Below are 9,586 nucleotides of genomic sequence, written 5' to 3'. Positions count from 1 at the left end.
TTTCATCTGTGTACAGCTCCCAGGAGTGCTCCACGCTCAGACTCAGAAACCTCTATACGTCTTGACAAAGGCTAAGTCAGAGTTCATTCACAAAGAAATTACCCTGGGAGGGGAGATAATTCATTTTAATAATTTGCTATTTTCAATAATTTCATTATTTAATTAAAATGTGCAGTGATTAGGCACCTATAGTTGCTCTGCTAAAATGCCAATATTCCTTGATGTGCTCAGGAGACAAAAAACACAGTAAGATTTTGGTATTTCAGTTCTACCATCCGCAAGATCTAAAAATCTGCTCTGAATGCACCTGGATTTTTACTCAAAATATGCTAAAATGTCACAGCATTATGTCACTGTCAGACACGTAGAATCACGCTTCAGATGACTGTACAACTCATCAGCTTTGCAGCTACACTTATCACAGACCGAGGTAGTATTAAAAGAGAAGAAAACACATAAAAGAGATAAAGCAAACCCTTACATAGACTTGTGATATATCTTGTTCTAATGCTGGACTTCTTGACTGTGAACATTCAGATGTGGTCTACTGTGAAATGTGGCTGATGGGGAGGGAAAAACAATATCCTAGTTTCCTTTCCTGTGAAACGTCTGCGACATTTAAACTTCCAACATTTCATTTTATATTCACAGTCAAAAGAAGAAATGAAGTTGTTCACAGTGATAAGCTTAGTATTGTAAATAGCTGTTCATATTTTTTATGGCGATTTTCTAAGAGGTAAGACTTAAAATACAGCTCAGGTTTAGTATCACAAAACTGCACAAAAGTGGAGAGTTCACCTTGAGGTGCATCTCACCTCTGCCAAGCGTTACACAGGGGTCAGCAGGTACAACTGCTAACTCACCCTGGTAATTACCAGGTATTAAGCATGTGACAACTTAGCAAATCTTACTAATCAGGGATTGTCTCACTTTGTACTGAGTCACCTGCAGGTCACAGGATGGCAGTCCAGGTGCTTATTCCTGCAAATCCTTTTGGCGCATGAGAAGAGCAGAATGGGATTGATAATGTTCCAATTAAAAGAGGAAAATCATTAGCAACACTCTCCCTAAACAGCTGGTAACAACATCAATAGCTTAGACACAACTAATGCTGACAGCCCAGCATGCCTTTGTGACTGTTAGTACATTTACAAGCACAACGCTGATGGCTGACTTTGCATTCACTTTGCCCTATCACAGCAAGTTGCTCTACTTAATACAACTAGGTAATCCATTCTTAAGTTTCTACTAATTAACTTGTTAATAAAATAAATGATATTACAAAAGATAAAGTACTCAGTATTAATATTCATTTCTTGGTAGGCCTTCCCAGAGTAACTCCAGGAATGTGTTTTAGTAAATAAGCACGGCCCACTTCCAAACATTTTATTTAATACTTCATTTACCCAAATGCCAAAGCAGAATTTACTACTTACAGTGCTCAGCAATGGAAAGAAACATTGGCATCACACCAACTTTTGTTGCAAAGACAGCTGAAAACACAAAGCTGGATTAAAAATTAATAATCATTTTAATTTGTTTTTTTATTATTATTACAGAGCTGGTACAGAGCTTTGTATCTTTTCACTAGAGAGCAACCAAATTGAAATTATCTTTCTATGACTACTGCACGAGGAGGTTCTGTCAGCATCTGGGAGCAAAAATGAACATCGTGTAGCTTCAGCTCAAAAATACGTTTCTATAAGCAAAGAAAAACAAACTACACACTGAAGCTAACAGAGGTAACCACAATGCTTCAGCAGAACATGGTATCAAATACATGAAAGAGATTGCAATACTTCCAATTACTGATGTTTCAGCAAGGATATATTCCACCTTCCCTTCCAGAAAGGGAGAATTTCCATGAGGAAACGCTGTCCAGATCAAGGTCAGACCATCATTCTGTGATTCTTGAAGGGCAAATCCTGCTTAGCCAACCTAGTGTCCTTCTGTGATGGCATCACTGCACTGATAGACAAGGGAAGAGCCACTGATGCCATCTATCACGACTTCAGAAAGGCCTCTTGTACAGAATCCCACACCATCCTTCTCTCCAGACTGGAAAGATGGGTTGGATGGGTGGACTGTTCAGTGGATAAAGAACTGTCTGCAGGACTGAGTCTGGAGCATGGTGGTCAATGGCTCCATGACTGGAGATTGGGGTCAGGCTGGATTAAACTCTATGAAGCCTGATGGAGCTGCGGTGCAGTGCACAAGAGTTGATGGCCCTCAAAGGCCCCTTCCAACTCAATGCTTCCATTTGATTATATTATATATATATACTAAAAAGAACATCAAAACACCTTTTTCCAGCGGCCTGTTTTCCCCACAGGATGTACTGAACACAGCAGCGCCCACCAACCACACACCTCGTTTATAACACAGCTCAGAGGATAAAACAAAATCCTCTCAGACCTGCCCCAGACGGCTGTTAACACCCAGCACCGCCTCCAGCTCCGGCGCTGTGAGAGAACAGAGCTCTCCCTCACCGCCATGCCGCCTCCAAGATGGCGGCCGACCCTCCTCCCTCAGCTCGAGCGCGGGAAGCGCCGCGGTAGGTGGGGAGGGAGGCAACATGGCGGCGGGTACGATGGCGGGCAGCGTCCCTTCTGCTTGTGGTGTATGAGGGGATGGCGGCCCCGAGGGACGCGGGGAGGGCTCGAAGGCTCCCGGTTTAACCAATATCCTTGTAGCTGTGAGCTGAGGAGCGCCGTGTGGTGTTCCAGGCGACCGGCTCGCTTATCCTCTCACAGCTCCGACGGGACGTTAGGTGGAGCTCTGCGCTCGCACAGCCGCTGTCTGATAGAGATAGGGAGAGGGAAAGTGGCTTTAAACTGAAAGAGGGAAATTTAGGTCAGGTAGAATGAAGAAACCTGTGAAACAGCGGCGTGAGAAACAGTTAGTTTGCTCTGGGAATGGGGAATGGTGGTATGGAATGCCTTAGGCAGACAGATGCTGCCTAATGGTCTCACGATGCACACAAATCAATTTTGACAGCGTTTAGTGCTGTGGAGGATGGGGTTATCCAAGGCTGTTGGTTCAGACACTGATGGGTTTGCAGGACTTTGCTCTTGGGATTTTCTAGGCTGACACTGCTTTTAAAGCTAAAGGTTTCATTAGTTAGTTGCCCTTGCTTGCTGTACTTTGTTCCTTCTCATCTCTGAGGAGAGTTTCATTTGCTGCTTTATAACACCACGCATTGGCTGTAGTCAGGTCATCCTTTTACCTGCTGTTCAGAAACACCTGGGTTCATCTTGGTTAAACATCCTGCAGATATCTACACCGAAGGCCTTGCTTAGCAATGTAGAGACAGGCACTTCAGGAAGGCATTCTGCCCTGTTATTTATGATATATATATGATTGTGACTGAATGACAGTAGAATATGCCACATTTGGGAAATGAGTGAGAGGCTTTGTGAGATTGCATCATCTCTGCTACCATGTCTGTGCTTGTGAAAGAAATTAATAATGATACCCTACCTTACCATAGTTTGCTTTGGTAGCTTTTCTAGTGTGTAGCTTAGCTAGTATGGAAATAAACACAGTTTGAAGAAGCTTACTAGGAAAGCAGTTTTGGTGAACCTTTGCTTACAAGGCTTGAAGTCTCTGAAGTATCTCTCTATCTTTATTACTCAGGAAGAGAGCAGGATGAAGACTGAAGGCTCCTAATTGAGCCAGACGCTGCTTCCTGCTTTGCAAAAGGCATAATTTTCAAAGAGAAGTGATCCAAGCTGCTTGAGGAGGCAAAAAGTGTCACATCCACAGAAACAACACTGTGAAGAGTTTCTGTATGTGCAAGTGACAGTAGGATGGTTATGCGAGCTCTGTGTAGTCATTCACTCATACTGGAGCTCACAATATTTAATGTTACTTTCTGACCTCACCAGGCAGCAGTTGTAAGCGGTTTGTATAGTAATGACACATGTGAAAAATGGGGTTAAAAGAAAACCCTGTAGTCACAGGAAAGTAATGTCTGTTGTGGAGCTGAATGTCAATTTGCGGTCAGTTCTGTACAAGGCAGTATTCTTCATTTTACGAGCAAAATGATGTATTTTATAACACCCTCCTTCCCCTGAGAGCTGAAAAGTAAAATGTGAACTCTTTCTAGTGACTCCAATGTAACTGTCAGGCACCAAATTTCTGCAGATCAGACAGAGTTGTCGGTGTTGCATAAGGCAAAGAAGTAGAATCCCAGCCATTCTGTCACGTTTCTATTTGGTTGTAAAACTGACAGGTCCACAGACCTGTTTTCATCATTAGTGGGAGCAGTGAGGCACTTTTTATTTACTTATTTATTTTTAATGCTTGTCCTGTGTCTTTTTGCAACTGAACAATCCTCTGAGGCTGGGAAATTGCATTAAGATAAGAAAAAAGAAGAAGGAAGGATTTTTCTCCTTGGCACTGCCATATGTCTTTCCAGGTGGAAGTACAACAGGGCACAGCAAGGCAGGGATTGTAAAGGGGACCCTGTTGTGTGTGGCTCCTGGAGAGCATATGGTGCAGCAGTGTTCCAGCGCTGACTGTCAATTTTTCTTCTTGTGTTCTCTGATAAATAGAATAATTCCAATGTATGCTCCAACTTTCTGTTTGTGCACAGGGACAGAGTGCTGCTCCAGCACCAGAACTGCCTTTCTGGATCAGGACCTACCTCAGAGAGAACCTTGGAAGAAACACAGTAGAAGTAGGAAATACTTTTAAAATGATTGTCTGAACCACTTTTATCATGTAGAAGAAATTGCAGAGTCTTGGTTTGCTGGACACTTTAAGATACTGCATTTCCAGGAGAAGGCATCTCTCTCCATCTCAAAGTGGCAGCTGATCTGAAGAAAAATCATGCTGGTTCTCAGCCAGTTCTTGTGTCCTCACAGCAAGACTAAGCTGCCGTTGGCTTGGTATCAGGGCTTCCTTCTGATCCCTGAAGGGAGCTGCATGGAAAATATCACATTCAGAATATGTTATTTAGCTTTCTTGGGGTCTTCTTCAGGGCATCATGCTGTAGAAGTGTTAACAAAATCCAAGTTCCCAAGTTATACCTGCTCTGTTGTGTTTGGTCATGCATGTCTGGGACTTCACAGAGAGCTTCTCATCTCCCAGGCCTTCATTTCATAGAATTAAAGGATTTGTGGCTTCTGAGGAAAAAGGTCTAAATCTGTGGCACTTGGTAGTTTTGAAACAAGAAGACCGTGCAGGGTAATTTGTCTGTAATCATAAGCTGCTTAATGACTGCTTCTGTTCTGAAGCTGGCAGGGGGTCTTATGTCTGCTAAAACATATCATTATTATCATCTCTAGAGCTGTTATCTCTAACATAACCATGGGTATAGAATCACAGAATCAAATAATTGCTCAGGTTGGAAAAGACCTTGAAGATCATTGAGTCAAACTGCAACTTAACCATACTAACCTAACAACTCTCTGCTAAATCATTTCCCTGAGCACCATTTGCAGTGTCCAGTCCTTCTTAAAAACGCTGCTAGACCACTGAAGGTGTTTGTACATTGCAGCCTTCCTGCTTGGTGGTGTTTGAATGGTTAGCAATCTGAAGTTGTGCTTTTCTGCCACTCTGGAAAGGGATCTTTGAACAAATGTGTGGGCACAGAGCTGACATACAGAGTTGTCCACCATATTTCTGAGTTGCACCTCTTTTTGCTTTTCCCCCCCAACTTATTTATTGCACGCTTTCCCTTTTTTACCTTATTTTATTTTCTGTTCTTACAGAAGCTGTAAGTGCAAACGAACTCAAAGTCACGCGCAATACAAGCAAAATAAATATTGCAGACATTGCAGTAGAATCTGGGTTGTGCATCCAGGCAGTGCCTTGTGAGCATCACCCTGATGTGAGCTGGCATGCAGCGCATTTGGCAGATTACCTACCCTGCTGATACCTGCATGTACTGGTTGAGTGAGCAGGGCATCATCGTCACTGTTGTGAGCTTTTATAATGCACAAAATACTTCCTTTGACTTCACAGATGTTGAGTTGGGCAAAGCTGAATGTTGTTTGTGGCATTAATTAATTGCTAAATGGCAGCTTCGTCTTGCTTTCTTTGGAGGAGCACACTCTAATAACACTAACTGAGTGTGTAATTCCATTGAATTTTGTCTTTTAATGTTTTATGTGTGGTCAGAATACTGCTCCACAGCCAGAACAAAAGAAGGCAACATGGTTTTTAACAGCAATACTACTATAGTGATTACAGTGTCCCTTGGAAGTAGTAGGATCTCATGTTGTCCATGCACACATGCACCACATCTCCTTACTAGCCCATAAAGCACTTATACGGTATTCTTAGCATTGATGTCTTTTAGCTTTCTTTACTTCTCTGTGAGCCAGCTCTCTGTGAATAACCATTCTTGAGATACTGGGTCTGAATTTCTTGTTTTGTCTTGATTCTCTACCTGATGAAAACAGTGTTCCCCCTTTCCCTTTTTACTGATGTTTCTGAGTAGGAACAGTCAGAAAATGTCTGGAAAAGCCAGAAATGTCACCTTTAAGGATTTTATGATCCCTTCAGCCCATCTCCTGCTGCCCCTCTTTCACCTGCTGACTGTGGAAATGGAAGGATAAGGTTATATTTCTTTAAGTGTAGACACAGTAAGGAGGGAAAGGAAAAGCTGAAATGTAGCAAACCTTTATGGTTATGCCCCCAAAACCCAATTCTTGCATGGTACATAATTTGAGATTCATTCCCATAAGCTGTGGAATTCTCAGGTGAGTTTATTCTGGGACCCAGGACACTGTGAGCTCCTTATTTCGACTCACTGCTCTTCATCAAATACACACTGGGGCAGCAAAGAAGTTTTTATCCCTCCAATTTCCTTTTTTTTTTTTTTTTTTTTTTTTTTTTTTGTGGGATTCCTACAAACATACCTGGTGTGAGAAATTCAATCTACCAGTAGAAGGGCTGGAATATGGTAGAGGTCATTGATTTTGCTGAGAACCCAGATTTGGTGGCGGTGAGAGCAGGGAATGTGTTTGTGAAATGGGAATGTCAGATAAACTGGTAGATAAGCTCTGACAGAAATACAGGAGCTGCAAATCGTGATAGGGATGGAGAAGTCATGCAGTGGATGTTCTCACCCATTGTCTGATCTTCAAGGCTTGTGCTTTTATCCAGCTTTAGAACTTCAGAGGTGATTTGAGGTGTGAAATGTGATGGAGCATTGATGAGGCAGGAACAGTGCTTCAGTTGTCACTAACAGTCTGTTGCTGTTTTTCAGCCTTACTGCAGATCTACCTGGAGGCTTTTAGCAGGAGCAGAAAGCTGTGTTGTGCTGTGGTAGACAAACAGGAGCAGGCACTGCTGCCCTCAATTAACTATTCATTCAGCAGCCCAAATAATGCAAATTTTAACCTGCTTTGCAGGTGAATGGCTCCAGATAGGTCAGTGCTTGAGTTGAGTTACTCGAGAAAGTTTGCAGGATCAATTATTAGATTAAGTGTTGAACTCAAAATTATGCAGGAAGGAGCTATTCTGCCTTCCCTCCCTCCCCCCCTTCTTTTCCTTTTCCTTCCTTTTTTCCTACCTGTAAAAATTGCATTTTTTAAGAACTCTAGAGTTAGAATTTTGATCACATTTCATGAGAAATATACGTTTTCAAACACAGATTAAATGCTTCTTACATTTAGCTTAATATTAAAATTCCTCCTCATAAATTGACTCTGGGGGATTTCCAAGCCACTAGGGCAACCAGAAGGGCTGCCTCCAACAAAGGCAAGGATTTAGTGCAAGGAAGAGGCTTCCCCCAACACAAAAAGGTGTTTTTTTTTTGTCGTCACATCAGACATAAAAGCTGCAAAAGAAACTGGATATAGAGCACAGAGTGAATAAAAAAAAGCAGAATGCACAGAGCTGAGGCAGGGGGTGGGTTCCCTGGGCTGGGCTGGGCTGAAACTTGACATCAGGAGGCTGAAACCTAGCATTGGTGGAAGCTACTGTGATGCAGAGGTGAGGGCTGGATCTAGGATGGTGCTCAGAGGAGGTGGGAGAGGGGGACAGCAGCAGCTCAAAGCTGAGAAGGAGTCCACAATTAACAGGAGAGAAACAGAGAGAAAAGGAACACTCTGGCATAATAGGATGGCAGCCACAAGACATGCAGCAGGTAAATGAATAGTCACAGTAAAATAAGGGGAAGTTGGGACTGGAGAGCATTTGGCTTCTGCTGCCGGCCTGGATTTATTGCTGCTTGTGTTTGCTGTTTGGCTACAGCACAGTTCTGATTCGTGTGTGCAAAACTTTAGAGCAAACCTGCAACTGTGCTAGGGACTTTGTGTTGTTTTCTTTCTGAAAGTCAAGTTCAGACACAAAAAAAATTAGTTTTCAAGTGGTGTTTTTGTTTTTTTTGTTTGTTTTTTTTTTTGAAGTAAGATACACTTGTATGCTAGAAAAGAGTTCAGAGGTAGGGTGAGTGCCTTTGGGAGATGCATGCACGCGATGGAAGAGCTGGCAGCTGGATTCTGAGCTTCATGTGCATTCAGTTTCATCCTTTATATGTGCTCTAAGCTGTTAACACCTGCACTGAAGGCAGTAGCCACAAGTTTTTGAGTGTCTCACTAATAGCAGTCTCGTGTACTAGGAGAATGCTGTGGAAATTACAGAAGTAAGAAATAGAGAGAGAGCATAATGGGAACTGGCTATGCGAAGAAGCATGCACAAATAGAAGTCAAATTAAGTCCTATTAAGTCTGACTCAGGTGTGATTTGTCTCAGCTTGACTCCTGGAGGGTTGCAGGGTGTTCTTGTGCTGGGTGGCATTGCAGCACTCTGCAGATGCTGCCAAGTTAATCCAATCAGTTGTTCTCTGAGCATGAGTTTCATGGGTGAGCTAACAAGGCAGTGCTGGGGCTGCAGGTCATACAGGACCCCATTACAATAAATAGTGTAAGTGCTCCAGAGTGGGGGAGGGAATGGGAGAAGAGATGGAGCTATATTTTAGCAGCGTGACCTTATAAATGTAATCCCTACTCTGCTCTTGCAGAAAGAAATCTGAGGTCTTATTTCCTGTTTCTATGCAAATCTTGTTATTTAGGATCTAGTATCAGTTAGCTGAGAAATTACTGTAATGAATTCTTCTGCCACATCCAGGAGGCTGCTGGCTGCACTGAACCTCTCTGGCATTGCTTGCTGTTACTGCATGCACAGTTTTTAATACTGCTGAAACACCGCAGGAAAGAGAAGAAAGTGGATGCCAAGATTTAAATAAATGATGGGCCAGGACTTCCCAGCTAAACCCCAGCAAAGAAAATGTTTGCCTTTGCACTTGTTTTGTGAGCAAAAAAGAGTAGTGGGGTATTCCTGTGGGAGCACAGAAGCCACATAGGCAGCTCCAGGAGTTACAGTTGTTCTACTGAGGGATAATGCATCATCAGTGTCCCACTACAGCTTCACTTAAAGCACTAAATGACTCTGCAGCTTTTGAAAGACCTCAGTGGTTTTATTCTTGACTCTTGTTTTTGCCTGCTTACTGTAATGTTAACTTATTTTTAGAAGCCTGCTTCATACCTTAGGCACAAGAGCTTGCTTCCATGATAACTAAAAAACAACAGTGTTTTCCTATCAGGGAAAGTGAGAAAACTGGAGGAATCAGA

General features: G+C 42.6%; 1 protein-coding gene across 4 annotated transcripts in view; it reads left to right on the top strand.

The window, feature by feature from the left end:
• Nucleotides 1–2,420: 2,420 nt before the first annotated feature.
• ST8SIA5 (ST8 alpha-N-acetyl-neuraminide alpha-2,8-sialyltransferase 5) overlaps nt 2,421–9,586 on the top strand; it is a 49,501-nt gene continuing 42,335 nt past the window's right edge. For 2 of the 4 annotated variants that reach the window (XM_085528206.1, XM_032441485.2), the window contains exon 1: nt 2,421–2,554. The gene's annotated coding sequence lies outside the window, so the exon portion shown is untranslated. Of the gene's footprint in view, nt 2,555–7,956; nt 8,102–9,586 lie in introns of those variants that run through there. The other 2 variants (XM_085528203.1, XM_015887196.3) reach the window with 1 other exon arrangement.

The sequence above is a fragment of the Coturnix japonica genome, chromosome Z, assembly GCF_054131305.1.
Source record: "Coturnix japonica strain WE chromosome Z, WE-NBRP24, whole genome shotgun sequence".
Taxonomy (NCBI): domain Eukaryota; kingdom Metazoa; phylum Chordata; class Aves; order Galliformes; family Phasianidae; genus Coturnix; species Coturnix japonica.
Note: the sequence above shows the minus strand (reverse complement) of the source record. Positions and strands in the feature narration are given on the sequence as shown.